The sequence below is a fragment of the Lepisma saccharinum genome, chromosome 9 (assembly GCF_977018435.1).
Source record: "Lepisma saccharinum chromosome 9, izLepSacc3.1, whole genome shotgun sequence".
Classification (NCBI taxonomy): domain Eukaryota; kingdom Metazoa; phylum Arthropoda; class Insecta; order Zygentoma; family Lepismatidae; genus Lepisma; species Lepisma saccharinum.
In genome coordinates, this window is record NC_139237.1 from 70,203,529 (window position 1) to 70,219,528 (window position 16,000).

Below are 16,000 nucleotides of genomic sequence, written 5' to 3' on the forward strand. Positions count from 1 at the left end.
GAAAGTCGGTCACCGAGGCGTCTTCGATCCTTGCAGGCTTGGGGTCTAGCTGATATCTCTGGTCATCCGTGAACATGGGTTAGAACGCCTGCTGCGACTCAAGCTCGGTCCCGACGAAAATATTCCTTTCGTATCTCCGTGTCGGTGCAAATATGTCATGTCCTAAGCCGAAAAGACAGTTCCGCTGTTACTCAAGAAAAACCCGTCCCCAACTTCCGACGTATGGCTCGGATACAAATTTATCCACAAAATAAAGAACCTCACACTTTTATATTTGAACATAAAATGAATCAATAAACAAAAAATAATTTATATCGAACTGCGTTTCACATGTCACTAGATACCGTGACATCTCGCCCTCCTTCCGATCAAAAAATTCTGTAGGTGAATAAAATTTTTACTACTCAGGGGCATGAAATTTTGACTACAAATTTTTTAACACCCTGTACAAGAAAAGTAAACCAGTTCGATAACACAAAACACATGATATAAATGATACCTCCAATTTACATAATAAATATACATTTTATACACTCTGGGTATGGCGCAATGTTATCTTACTAAAATGGCGCGATGTCGCTTAACCATGTTTCGCCATCCCATTCCTCCCTTCGGCGCTGACGACCTGATGGGCCCGACTGTGGAGATGTGTTGCTGGGATTCGGCCTATTCGCGTTTCGCGTCGGACTCCTTTGAACCCTTGGCGGGCTGCGCCTTGCGTTCTCGTTGTCCGAACGCGGGCTCTCCGGTCTACTGTTGGGATGACGTTGATAATAACCATTGTTCACTCGACCGTTGTAAAAGTTGCTGTCGCCGCTGTTGCCATGGTGACCCGGCGACCTAGGAGTTTGACCACCTCGACGTCTCTGTCCCCGATAGTGGCGTCTCTGTCGTGACGAAGGCGGACCATCTCGAAGCTGACGAACTTCGGCTCCTGGAGCGCGTTGCTGCCCATCGTACATGAAAAACAGCTTCTTGATCTTTCCCTTCACTTGCATAGAGCGTGGAAAGTGCGTCAGGAAGGCTTCCCTAAACGCCGAGTACGAATGAAAGTGTCTTTCATTCTGATCCAGCCTGTTCTGTGCTCGATCTTGCACCCAGCCTTTCAGCACAAGCAATCGCTCTCCATCCGCCAGTCCTAACTCCCGGGCTGTTGCTTTGAATTCCTCGACGAGGGCAGACGGCGATATCCTGTCGTCCCCGGAGAACTTCTTGAAGTTTTTCTCATATTCGGGTGGGAACAAAGCTCTCCCCGCGAACGGTGGTTCAGGCCGTATGTCGTCCTGGCTTGAAGTTTGGGCTTCGAACGGTCGCGGCGATGGAAGATGTAGTCCCGATTCCACTTCGCTTCCTCGGCTGACACATTTAGTCGGTCTTACGTCACTCGTGCTCCTTGAAGGCGAAGGAACTTCAGCTGGCTGCGATGACGTCATAGCTGTCGGCTCTCGCGGCGATACCGGAACGTCGGCTACTTTCAATTGTTGCAGTTTTTCCTCGATTCCCTTTATCTTCTCGGAATTCCCTTCCGCTGGGTTCGCTGCTCGCCGCACTTGTCGCTCGAGGGCATCGTTGCTCCGATTGCAAAGGAACTCCAGCCGTGCACTTTGCTGGCCGATGTGTTGAGAGGCTCCTTCTTGTTCACGTACGCTCTGCGCCAGTGTTGCCACCTTGGCTCCTTGGTCCTTGATGCGAGCGTCGGTCTCGGCGGTCCTGGGTTTGATTTGAGCTTCGGATTCTTGGATCGTTGGGAGGAGTTGTTGCGTCATTTCTTCTCCGGGGGCGCGAACTGTTCCTTGGAGGCGTTCTTCCATCCCTCGTACGTTGGTCTGCATCCTGGTTTCCAACCCCTGGATATTGGTCTGCGCCTCGGTCTGCAACTCCTGGCTGGTGGTTTGTACCTTGGTTCCCATTTCTTGGATGTTGATCCGCATTCTTTGCATGCTGGCTAGCATCCTGGTTTCCATTCCTTGGAGCATCTGGAGGATTAGCCGGAATTGGTTGGCAACACTGCCACTTCCTACGTCATCTCCTTGTTCTTTGCCGTGGTCGTCGTCCGCACGTGACGTTGTACCCCCTTGGGCACTTGGTATCTCCCTTTCCATTTCCAACGGGCCTTTGCACTGAAGACAAATTGGTCTGGAATCTCTCTCGCTGTCGACTTCGAAATCATAAAATTCCTGTCCACAAACCTTGCAAACCATCATGACGTCACTCTTGTTCAAACAGTCTATGCGACGATTTCTTAATCTCATGAAGGCCTTTCCTTAATTATCTGCTCAATCTTATGTCGCACTTTGGAACAGTTACGCAAACTTACGCGAGCTCACACAAAATGTGAATTACAAATCGATACATAAAAAGAAAAAGGAGGTCCGTCGGGAATCCCTTATCCCGCAACTCAGCCTGATGCCATAAATTACGCCAAAAACCAAAAAAAATACACAAAAAGTACATAAAAATGCAGCTGCCCTTGCTGCTTTCGCCGAAAAAATATCTGCCCTATTGTTACCAATTACGCCCAATAACGTGTCCTTACACGTGAACCTACGACAAATACATGGAAATAACCCTCGAAATGCAAAGCAAAAAACACAAAAATAACCAGGAACCTAAAACAAGAACTTTATGCGTGACGTATACAACAATGAAATTTCTACCGCTCTCGCAACCTGGCTTTCCTGGAAAGACATGACAAAAGTTGCCGTCCCCTGTTCGCGGCGCCAAATGTAACGAGTGCACTCACGGCCCCCGAAATGACGTGTCAATCATACCCCGGCACGGGGCCAAACGTCGTTATGTGTACGGGAAACCGGTCGTGACTCACGGTCCAGTTATCAAGTTCGGTACTGAGACGGTCGTTTATTGTCATACTATTGCGAGGCGGAGATTAATACCTTGAAATGTTACACTTTTGTTTACCTTTGATATGTAGATTCGAACAATCATAAAACACTAATAGCATAATATCTGGTACCTGAAAAACGTCAAATAACAACACTGACGAACGGTAAAAAAGTGAATATATATTGTAACAACGAAAAATATTGCAATCAACAACTGTTTACAAATCCTCCTCACTCTCACAACATTCACTCTATCTCTCTTTCACACACATGAGGTATTTTTACATGTGAAGTATGGATACAAATCATGGATCTCATTAACATATCATTCCTTTTTAGTTTTCAACCTTAATGTGAATTTAGGGCATTTGTCTGCCAGCTCCTGTGCTCTTTTAAATTAACTTAAGTGCCAGCCCTCGGAAAGCGGTTAACTAAGACAATTGGGTCGGCGTGGTTAAATCTTTCGTTCGAATGAACGTGTGCATCGAGTCGTAAGCTCGACTTTATACTAGTTTCCCGGACGGGGGTATTACACATCAGCCTCTCTCGTCCAATGAGAACAACTACTCAATTACATAGTGATGCAAAACTTAATTGGCTCCAGCTGCCGGAATACACTAATCAATCGTCGGCGCGAGCAAAAATTACCTTAAAAACCACCATGCAACAAATAAATACTATTTCACGCACACGACCTTGCGATAAAAACAACTACGCTTTCCACAATTAAAAGGGACTCACCAGTCAACTATCGACAAATTAAATGGCGCGACGGGGCGGTCGGTTACACAAGAAATGGAGCACACTTTCACAATTTATACTAAATATTAAAGAAATGAAATGGAGCTTCTAACGCTGAATGCAGACAATTAAATTAGCACATCTGAACATGAAATAACTCTTTTTTTATAACAATACCAAAAATTATCAGACGCGGGGTTAGGTTTAGGTTTTTCCTGAGTAACTTTGCTAATAAGTGAGGCTTCGGCGTTAACTGTACGGTGTTGATACTAACGACGCACGTTTACATGTACATGAGACCCTCTGAAGTATACTGTACCAGACTCTGCTACATGGCGTGGTCATTCATCTCTCCTGGACGCGGGACTTGCACACGGTTCCTTTGTGGCGAAATTGTCCTCCGAGGTCGATCGCGACGAAGAATAATTGCGACGATCTGTTGTACTTGCACCTCCTTAGTACTTCGGGCTTTCCTCTTGTCACTAGCGTCGGATGTACGTGGTCACGCGCCGGTCAGGAATCTCTCTGGTGACTGGCTTCGATTCGGCGTCGTTCTGGAAGCGTCGTTCTGGAGTCGTCCTTCAATCTCTCCCTCTGGCTTCGATCGGCGTCGTTCTGGAGTCGTCCTTCAATCTCTCTCTCGGGTGACGGGCTTCGTTTGGCGTCGTTCTGCAGACGTCCTTCAGGCTTTGGGCAGTGTTTGGCTTTGATGTCGTCTTTGGCGTTGGCTGACTGGCTTCATCGGAAGATGGCGATGCATCGTTGCGGGGTCAGGGAAGTCGACAGACTCCCTTCTCAATCTCCTTTAGCCCTCCATCCTTATGTAGTCCACGCTTGGCAAAAAACAAATCACCGCGTAATCTTCACCAAAATAAGGCGCACACTGGTAACTCCCTATCTGCAAGTCGCTCACAGTACGTAAGGAAACAAAGTTCACGGACACAAAGAAATGATCACGCGAGAGTGTAGCGCGGAGATGCTCTCTCTATGAAATCCGGGTAAAAACTGTGTCTGGGATGGTAGCACCGTATATTTATAAGAGAATCAAATTTGTCCGTTGAAACCCACGCTCAGGTAGCTTGGCTTCGCTTTTTCAAGGGATGGAAATGACCTCTGTCCATTGTCTTGAAAGTCGGTCACCGAGGCGTCTTCGATCCTTGCAGGCTTGGGGTCTAGCTGATATCTCTGGTCATCCGTGAACATGGGTTAGAACGCCTGCTGCGACTCAAGCTCGGTCCCGACGAAAATATTCCTTTCGTATCTCCGTGTCGGTGCAAATATGTCATGTCCTAAGCCGAAAAGACAGTTCCGCTGTTACTCAAGAAAAACCCGTCCCCAACTTCCGACGTATGGCTCGGATACAAATTTATCCACAAAATAAAGAACCTCACACTTTTATATTTGAACATAAAATGAATCAATAAACAAAAAATAATTTATATCGAACTGCGTTTCACATGTCACTAGATACCGTGACAAAGTCTTACAAAAATAGTGTGATGTAAATATATATATATATCAAGATTCCTTCTAACGTGGAACCAAGTTATAATCATGAAACGTACAAAGGATTTGTCACGTTCATAGATACATTGTGATCCGATGCAGATCAAGTATAATTATACGTGAAAACTCACTTTTCATAGTTGTTAGGTTAAACGTTTGGATTTACAGTCATAAATATGTACACAAACTTGACATTTAACGCTTTCGACGAAGATTCAGAGGACATTGAAGATTATCTCTTACGTTTCGAACAGTTGTGTATCATTCAAAAGTTCAGCGATGATCAGAGAGTTCCTATACTCATCGCCTTTATAGGTGCAAAGGCATTTAAAGTCTTGAAAAATGTAGTCGCACCAGACCTTGTACAGAATCTGTCGTATTCTCGTCTAAAGGATAGTCTTTTGTCACACTACAAACCTGTAACTAATAAGTTTGTTGAACGATATAAGTTTCGACGTTGTGTACAAGAGGAAGGTGAAACCGTTTCTGATTATGTCATAAGGCTGAAGGAACAAGCCACAAAATGTAACTACGGCAATTATCTGGACGAAGCTTTAGTTGAACAGATAGTATTGGGCATACGATCTGAAGTTACTAGAAGAAAGTTGCTTTCAGTACAGTCACTAACCTTTCAGCGATGTCAGGAACTGACATTACAAAATGAAATGTTAGAGAAAGAAACCCGATTGTTAATACGATCAGAAAGTGTAAAGCAAGAGTCAGCAGTTTCACGCACCTCAACCCAATTTCCAAAAAGAACAGTGCAAGGGGACAAACATACAAAACAACATACTTATAGTTCGTCTAATCCAACGATTCACGGAATGAAATATACTGATTACAGCTGCCCTAACTGTACATACAAACATGATTCTAAAGACAACTGTCCAGCCAAGGATTCTGTTTGTTCATTCTGTAGGAAACGTGGTCACTGGCAAAAGCGGTGTAGGAAGAGAGGGAAGTTTAAACGGAAACCTAATAGTAATAACGTAGGGCAAACTACTAAACACACAAATTTACAGATGTCAACATCTCAAAGTTCACTTGATGAGCAAACAGCATGGTTACCTAGTGTCGTTTCATACAGTGGTGACTCACACATCACCGGGTCACCTACGTCCAATTACCCTTTATCAAAGAATCCAATGCTAAAGGATTTACTTATTAACGGCAAGTTTATTCAATGTGAGCTCGATACAGGGTCTGCCGTAACTCTGTTCCAAGCGGTTTCATTCAGGAATTGGTTTCCAACGTCCGATATTAACCATTCCTCCATAAAAATATATGGCGTAGGGAAACATGCTCTTTCAGTGCAAGGTCAGGCTGAACTGGAACTTACACACTCCGGATCGACTTTCTCACTTCCTGTTATTTTGTGCAAGGAACATCTAAATTATCCACTCATAGGTCGTACCTGGTTAGATATCGTTACTCCGGATTGGAGAACGCTACTGTTACGCTCAGAGCCGGCAAGTTCTATGGTAGGGATATCTACAGAGATTGAGCAACTTCAAGACTCGCAGTCGAATTCAGATCCAGTCATTTCTTCTAACACTGGTGTAGTCGTAATGAAGCCGATGTCCAACACCATACACGTACCGTTAAGTGAAGATGCTACACCTACATCGGATAGCGGAAGGTCTTTTAACAAGGAAGGATTAGTTGAAGAGGAAACTTGTCAATCCTCAAGTCCGAAAGTCAAGAAAGGTTCAGGTAATAGGCGGCCGGAAGCTAGATCCGTAGGACAAAGACTCCACGTCGACCATTTCTTATTGGCTGGGAGGAAGTTCCTGTTGCTTGTGGATGCTTACAGTCACTGGATAGATGTCTGGCCAGTATCTTCCTTAGATACACCGGAGACCATACGCTGGATTCTTCAGTCATGTTCGACTCTCGGAATTCCACAAACAATAGTTTCGGATAATGGTCCGGCATTTATCAGCCTAAAGTTCCTTTCCTTTTGCCAACAGTTCGGGATTGAACAGATCATAATACCACCGTACCACAGTCCTAGCAACGGGCTTGCTGAGAGGTACGTACGCACGGTGAAGACTGGCATGTTGAAGGTGTTGCACGAACATCCACATCTGACTTCTTTACAGTTCGATGCAAAGTTAGCGGAGTACCTGCTGTTTTTGAGGAATTCCCGGTTGGGAGAGGAACGTAGTCTTCCTGCAGCCTTAGTCCTCAGCTTCAGTCCAAGAACATGGTGGAACTATATACGTGGTGATCATAATAGAGATGCGGAGAGGACAGAAGCTCCTCCTTGCTTCAAACCTAGGATCAACCACAACAAACCACACAGGACATTTTCACCTACTGAAACCGTATGGATTCAATCACCGAGGCGCTTGTCACCTAACTTCAAGGAGGCACAGATATTGTAGAAAGGTTGGGTGGAACTCACCTATACAAAGTGCGCTTTGCCGATGGAACTCAAAGAGTGGTACATTCACGTTGGATTCGTCACAGGAAAAACAGACAACAAAACCATCCAGAAACCTGGGAAGATGATAGTCCACCCGGACCAGAAGGCGCGGCGGAGAATCGAAATTCAGATTCCAAAATTACCCCACCTCAATCAGACGTTGATGTCCATCAACCCCAAGACGCTGACGCTGCTCCACGACCAATATCCACTCCTCATTTGCCTAGAAGATCGACCAGGATTAAGGTACCCCCTGACAGATACGGGTACCCTGGTTAAATTTTTTTTTGTAACTCTGGGAGGAATGTAGTGCTGCCTCCTAGAGGAAGAAGAAACAAGCTACTGTTGCTAAACATGAGTCTGTGCAAACAGAACCTGGAATGGTGAACGTAGTTTCGTTATAATGTAAAGTATTACGTTGTTTGTGAGTTTGTGTAATAAATGCAGTTAATCTTGTTAACATATGTGTTTCCATCGCACAACAACATTATTGGAGTAATATTTATAATACCTTCTCGCCATACGAGAATGTTGACTTTCAACCGAAACTTGATCGTGGTTGAATTTTTATTTTATCGAACAAGTACTGAAAACAGGGAAATAAAATTAAACCTTCGTGTAAACTTGTAGTACCGACACGCACCGACTTTTTCTGTAATTTGAGTATGTTTGTTGTGTGTGTGCTTATGTTTTACGTGTATTTTCTAAAAGTTTTCTTAGTGTGTATGTATTTTTCTGTTTTTATTTTTTTGTTTTTTTTTTGCGTGTTTTTCTTTTATTCTTTCTTGTGTTTTTCTTTTTTTGGTATCTTAATGTTTTTAGTTTTTATATATTTCACAAACAGTTAGCTGTAAAAATCCATTTATAAAATGTAAAGTAGAGATGGTTAAGTGGAAGAAAAGGCATGTGCCTTAACTTCGCCAGCCAAAACAAGGAGTTAATAAATAAAATAAATAAACAATATATTTCCTGAAAATTGTAGACACAGCCCTGGCTCAAACATGAAGGAAACCAGAAAGAAAGGACGCTCAAACCATAGACGTATCGAATTGTTGTTGCGGTGGGTCAGGACTCAGTTCGTATTTCATTGTGCACAAGAAAAAACAAGTTCGGATGAGTCCTGATTAGTCCATATGAACGTAGCATTTGAAACCTTAGAAGAAAATGAGAAATATAAATCTTCTACCCTGCATTCCCATTCATAATTGCAGAAAACATGATTTTCAGCAGTTGAACCGTCACTAGTACACCCTGGGCTGCTTATATTTCGCAGGCTAACGAGGATCTGGCACCTGGAACCATAGCCAGTAAAATCCTCTGTGGCGGTGTGTGTTGGGTCGTCCATAAATGTTCGTGATTCTTCCTTCGTTTATTTCATCTTATCATCATTCATCCTCATCGTCGCGATTTTATAAAAGTGGCAGAAATGAGACATTAAATAAACTAAAGTAATCAGTCAATGAACTGAACGCCCAAACATTCGTTTAAAAATATCTGGGTGCTGTTATGGCTTGAACTGCTGAAAAACCATTCAGAACGATATGAGTAGGGAATTCATTACACCTTATGTTTTCTGCAGGAAAATTATGTTCGGGGAGGTGAGACAGACTGCAGACGGACTGCAATGTATTGGAAAGGGATCCATATTTTGTTATTTTGATCACAAAATAGTCCTTGTCGGCTGGAAATCCTACCTTCCCTCCCATGCTGGTATGTAATTGTAATTGTGAACAGGGTTGCCAACTTTTGAAAAAACAATGGGTGGGTTCAAACACTTATGCTATATATTTTTCTTAAATCTCACAAATCCTACCTTGATGCTAATGCAGATCAACATTGCATCCTTACTTCATTTTTTAGTATCTGTTATTTACCGATTTCAATAAGCAATCAACCACGAAAAACCATAACAAATATAATGATAATAATAATAACAGCAGGACAAATTACACTGATAAACAATGAAATACTCCTTTAAATAAAACTAAGTGATCCTTATGTAATCAGATGTGCTGATAACGAATATCGCATCCGTTTTCCTGTATCACCTAAAGTTTTTGCAGAAAACGCACATTTTATAGTTTTATGGTTTCAGGTCTCCGCACCCTGCTCCGTATACGGCTTAACGTTTGGTTCCTAGCAAATGGATAAGAACCTTATAGCGACCTTGTGTGTTTATGACTGGCACTTAATATTTCGTGGAGGAAACATCTGGTAGTAGAGTAATTTCCTGTTTGTCAAAATTTGTTCTTCTGTGGGTTAGTCGAGTCAACTTCGTTCCGATAACTTCGCGAGTAGCCGTATTTTATGTTTGTGTATGTTCGTGAAATTGTGAATGTAATATTGTGTATAGTGAAGTGAAGTGTAAGTTGTATTTTAACAAAACGATCAGAGCATTCATAATTGTTTTTTTTAAAGAAATATATTATAACTCAATTAATGAGTTCGCCATGTCACGCAAATGCGTGAATAACCCGAACTTGTTTTCTTATGTTTGCGGGGAATTTACTCCGAAGTCACAGAGAAATACTATCACTCCTATAGTGAAAAAAGCATATGAGTTGTATTTTGGAAGTAAAGTAGACGAGGGAAAAAGCTGGGCACCAGGTAAAATTTGTTGTAATTGTTCGCGAACTTTACGTGGTTGGCTTAATGGCACTCACATATCAATGACCTTCGGAAACCCTGTAATATGGACAGAACAGAAAGATCATACTACGGATTGTTACTTCTGTTTAACAAACATAGTGGGATATAGTTCAAAATCAAAACATTCTATATTTTATCCTGATGTTCCTTCAGCCAAAAAACCTATGAGTCATGATTTTATACCAATTCCTAAGCCTCCTAAAGAATGGACAGTGGATGAAACAGAACCAAGCAGTGCTTCTCCAGATGACGAACCTGGAACCTCATATTCAAACACCGATCCAAATTTTCCTGATCCAAATATACTTTATTTCCCAATCCGAACTAAATGATCTAATCAGAGACCTCAATCTTTCTAAAGTTCAAGCGGAATTATTAGGTTCTCGTCTCCGAGGGTGGAATTTATTACAAGATGGTGTTAAGGTGTCGTATCGGAAACGCCAACAATCACTGACACATTTTTTTCTGTTAGTAATGAGTTAACTTACTGCAATGATGTAGAAGGCCTTCTGCAAGAACTTGGAAGGAGTCACAACCCAAACGAGTGGAGACTATTTCTAGATTCATCTAAGAATAGTTTAAAAGTAGTATTGTTGCATAATGGTAATATATTCCCATCAGTACCCCTTGCCTATTCTTCCACCATGAAGGAAACATATGAAAATATGGATACAATATTAAAAGTGATAAATTATGAAAAATATGGTTGGCAGATATGCGGAGACCTCAAAATGATTGGTATACTGTTAGGCATGCAGTCTGGGTTTACAAAATTTTGTTGCTTTCTTTGCGAATGGGACAGCCGGGCAAGAGATAAACATTACAACATTGTGGATTGGCCCATACGGAAAAACTTAATTCCTGGAGAGAAGAGTGTTAGGCATCACCCTCTACTTGAGAAAGACAAAATTTTGTTACCACCGTTGCATATAAAGTTAGGTCTGATGAAAAATTTTGTTAAGGCTTTGGATAAACACGGTGAGGGTTTTGGGTACTTGAGAAAAACATTTCCTAAACTCAGTGATAGTAAGTTAAAAGAAGGCATATTTATTGGACCGCAAATCCGTGAGATCATTCATGATGACAACTTTGTGGAATTGCTAACAGAAAAAGAGAAATGCGCATGGTTAGCTTTCAGACAAGTATGCTGTAATTTTCTTGGAAATGTGAAATCTGACAACTACAAGGAACTTGTTAAGAACTTGTTGAAGTGTTATCAGCGCATGGGGTGCAATATGTCCTTGAAAATTCACTTTTTACATTCGCATTTGGACTTTTTCCCCCCTAACTTGGGCGCGGTTAGTGACAAATGCGGCGAGAGATTTCACCAGGATATTTGTGTCATGGAGAAACGATATGCAGGAAAATTGGTACAGAACATGTTAGCAGACTACTGTTGGAACCTCAAGGAAGAAGTTTCTGGTGGCAGTTACAAACGGCAGAGTTCAAGAAAGAAATTTTGAAAATGTGAGTAAAAATGTGTTTTTCTCCTTTTTTTTTGCACGAAATTTCTTAATTGAACAGTCAAAATCGGTCCTATATATATTTTTTTAATTTTTTTATATTTCATAGTTATTCACTTCAATATTTAAATCTTATTTCATGAGCAAACAAACAAAAATAATTTCAAATTTCGATGTATTATTACAAAGGGAATTACATTTTTATTAAAAACAAAATATGAAAATCCAGGGAAAACGATAGGTGATACAGCATTTCTACTTTCAGATTTGGATTCAGCGGGGTCGAATTATAAATAATCACCTATTTTCGTTCAAAGGAGCAAAAAAAAAGTTTAAATTTGTTCATCAGTGTTATTTGAGTTGGCTCTGTCCCATGAACCCATATAAGTTGGCGCCACTGATAAGTGAAGGTCATATAATATCGTGCACGCACGCATGGAGATTTTTGTAAACAACTAGTTTGCAACACTGCTTCGTATGGCGCTTTTGTGGCAGAAGCTGTAAAGTCGGACGCTACTTTGTAACCGAAGTCGGACATCTCCATCCAACCGCTTCCTGTGGCCGCTCACGACTTCTGACGCGCCGCCTGAACCAAGTTAAACAATTTATGTTATCTTAACTTTGAACCTGGAGTAATTTAACTCCCCCCCCCCCCAACCACCACCTCCGTGGGCCTTCCTTCTTTTCTGACCTAGACTTTTAGCAGAGGGACAGTTCTTGGCTTTCATTCTGAGAACGTGCTGTTGTACGATTGATTAACTGATGAACTGAAAGGTACAAAAAGCAAAGAAACTTCAATTACGCCCAAAGCTCTAACGGTAAAACACTTCGCGGGGTGGTGGAATAACCGCGAAAGAGCATAACAGGATTAAAGGCGAAAGGAACAAGAGCGAAACGGAATAAACGGAATAAAGGGCGAACAGAAAAAGAGCGAATGAATTTAAGCGCGAAACAGATTGAACGCGAACGGAATCGTTCAATTTCTTTCGCAGTTTATTTATTTATTTGTCTCTTATTTTTTTGTGGCGGAGATTAAGGCTCATGCCTTTTCTTACACTCAACCACATACAAAATTTCATAATATAGAACATATTCATAAATTGATTCATATATAAACATTGAAAATAACGATCACACATATACCTTTCATGTCAAACCAACAGCGGTAAAAATATGTAATTCAAAGAAATACATAAAACATATACCGGGTGACAAGAAATAACCCGTACAAAGTTTGGCGTATCCTGCCAAGAATGTAGTGTATCGTAGCCAAATAATTGTTGTGTTATTGGATTCTCCATAGTCTTTTGTAACTGTACTTGTTGTTTCGGCTTCATAACGATTACAGTCTTTGTGTTTCTGACTGTCAACCAAACGCAGTGCAATTTTTTAACTGTGGCGTCAGGGAAAGCGTCAATGTGAAATTGTTCGTTTGCTGGGTGTTCCAAAAATGACAGTCTCAGATGCAGTTCGGCGATTCAAGGAGCTCGGCCATGAAGGCGACCTTCCCAGAAGAGGAAGAAAGCCTACCATCAACACGTCCCAGAACCGCAAGATCATCAAAAAGCGAGTTCAGCGAAATCCGAGGGTCTCCATGAGAAAAGTCGCCCGTGAGATCGGGATCAACAGCGAATCAGTGCGGCAAATGGCGAAAAAGAACATCAACCTCAAGGCGTACAAGCTCCAAAAAGTTCAACTTCTCACGGACGAAATCAAGCGCCTGCGACTCAAAAGATGCTGCCCTCTGAAGTGCCGGGCCGCAGGTCAGCAATGGGAGCGCATTCTTTTCACAGACGAGAAGCTGTTCACCGTGGAGCAGGCGCACAACCACCAAAACAACAGGACCTGGTCTGCAGGGGCTCCCGGTACCTCAGCCATCGTCCAACACCGCCAAAATCCGCAGTCGGTCATGGTGTGGGGCGGAATTTGCGCAAGCGGCAAGACGACCCTGGTTTTCGTGGATCAAGGGGTCAAAAGCAACCAAGAAGTGTACCGCCGCAACATTCTCGAGAACGTTGTCCTTCCGTGGGCCCAGCAGCACTCCGGCGATACACAATGGACATTCCAGCAAGTATCCGCTCCGGCCCACAGGGCGAAAATGACGCAAGCGTGGTGCAGAACCCATTTTTCGGACTTCATCGCATCGACGGAATGGCCGCCCTACTCGCCGGACCTCAACCCAATGGACTACAGTCTGTGGTCGATTTTGGAGGCCAGGGTATGTGCTAAACGCCACCACAGTTTGGAGTCGCTGAAGCAATCGCTGCGTCATGAGTGGAACCGATTGTCGCCCGAGGACCTGCGGCCCATTGCCCAAAATTTCAAAGCCCGTTTGGACCTCTGTATCGCCGCCCAGGGAGGCCACTTCGAAACCAGTTGAACATCTTGTTCCTAAGGTCCCATGTCATTGTTCTTCAGTGTTGTTTTGCTCAATTGTGTCGGTTTAATAACTTTATGATCACAAACATTAGTACGGGTTATTTCTTGTCACCCGATATATACATGTACACACACACACACACACACTCATACATAGGTTTTATATACATAACAGACCACTACAAATATTAAACATGTATTAATTACTTGACAAAAACAAAAAATCACTCCATAAAACTTTCTCTTAATCTTCTTTTGAAGATATCTATGGAAATTGATTTTCTCATTTCATGTGAAAGTGCATTCCAGTCCCTAACCACTGATACAGTAAAAGAGTTACTAAGAAAATTCAGTTTTGTGAGTTTTAATTGTTAGAAGATTGGAACTTTGGGATCTTGTGTATGATAACTCTGGGTTTGTTGTTGTTCTGGCGACCCCGAAAATCTTTATCTTTGTATTTTGCTCTTTCTCTCTCACACACACATACACCGTGTCTTCTCTGTCTTCGTCTCCCGTTCTTTCACTTGTTTTCTTTCTCCTGCATCTCCTTTTTCTATATCTCTCCCTCTTCGGTGTTTTTCTTTCTTTCTCTCCCTTCCTCCCTCTCTCTCTCTCCCAGCCCCATGTGGCTCTTTTCTCTGTTTCCTTGTCTGTCCTTATTTCTCCTTCACTTCTGCTTTCCACCAGTCGCTCTCTTGGAGGCTTTCTCGTATGTTTATCAACGTGTATCATAAAAAGGAAAAATGAAAATATCATGCCATACACCAGGGTTGCTTAAAGGTCCAGAAACACATATATTCTAAAGGGTTACATTGGGTTCCACTGCAGGATCCTGAACCTGTTTTTCTCGCACAATGTTTGGCCAAGAGTGGCACAAAAAGCGAAGTAAAATCATGCAAATAATTCAATCAATCGCACAATTTAAATTCTGCTCAAGTTGCGTATTGTTTTATTGAAGAAAGATTCCTGGACCGTATGTAAATTGATCCGAAAAAATGTTCGGTAAAACTATCAAAGCTGGGAATTGTCTGTAACTCGTTTATTCTGCAATTGTTGACATTCGTACTTACTTATTCTGCATTGCGAAAGATTGTTTAACAAAGGATTTAGCTTTTTTTTAACGAAATTAGTATCTATTGTCGACATATCGAGTAATTATTGTTCGTTCTTTTCTCGCTTCCTGAACACTCAAAATGGCGGGCAAATCTTGACTAGCGTTGTGTTTCAAACGACAAAGCAGTGTTTCAACCTTCTTAACACAAAAATTCCCGCATAGCTCCGAAAACCATTCTCGCATAGCCCAAAAAACCATTCGGGATAGTATGACCATCCACGAATAGCCCCATAAACCATTCACGATAGCCCCACGCACCATCACGGTAAGATTAGGTTATGTTGCTTTAGGCTGGGCAAAAAACTGTGTGTTTGGAAACACCGGGGATTACGTCATCAGATGCTCGCAACATCCGGTTCAAGTACATGGATGGAAATGTAAGCAACAGCTTTCGTGCATCGGACGGACATTATTATAGAAAAATACATGAATTAGCGGCCAACTACACTGAAAAATGCGATAAAACACTTCTACGAACTTCCGAAATTACGCAGAAACTCAATTCCGTAAGTACTTTCTCCTGTAAATTTGAAGAAATCCGATTCCCGTCTTTGATAGTTTTACCAAATGTTCCTGGACCGAATTTAAATTCAGCCGGAAGAAAGGTTCCTGGGACGAATTGAATACTTTACAGATAAAAATGCTCTTTTACGGTCCAGGACCGATTTTCGCTTGCTGATTATCTCTACTGGACCGGAATTGAATTTACTTAAAATTCCTGGATCTTTAACAACCGTGCTATACACAGTCTTCAGATAACATTCTCCCTGCGTCTTGTGTGAGTGTGTTTATTTATAACTCAATGTTTCTATTTAAATCTCCCTACACAATCTTCTCGCTGCATTAACTACGAAGACAATTAAGAAGGATGCTAGGT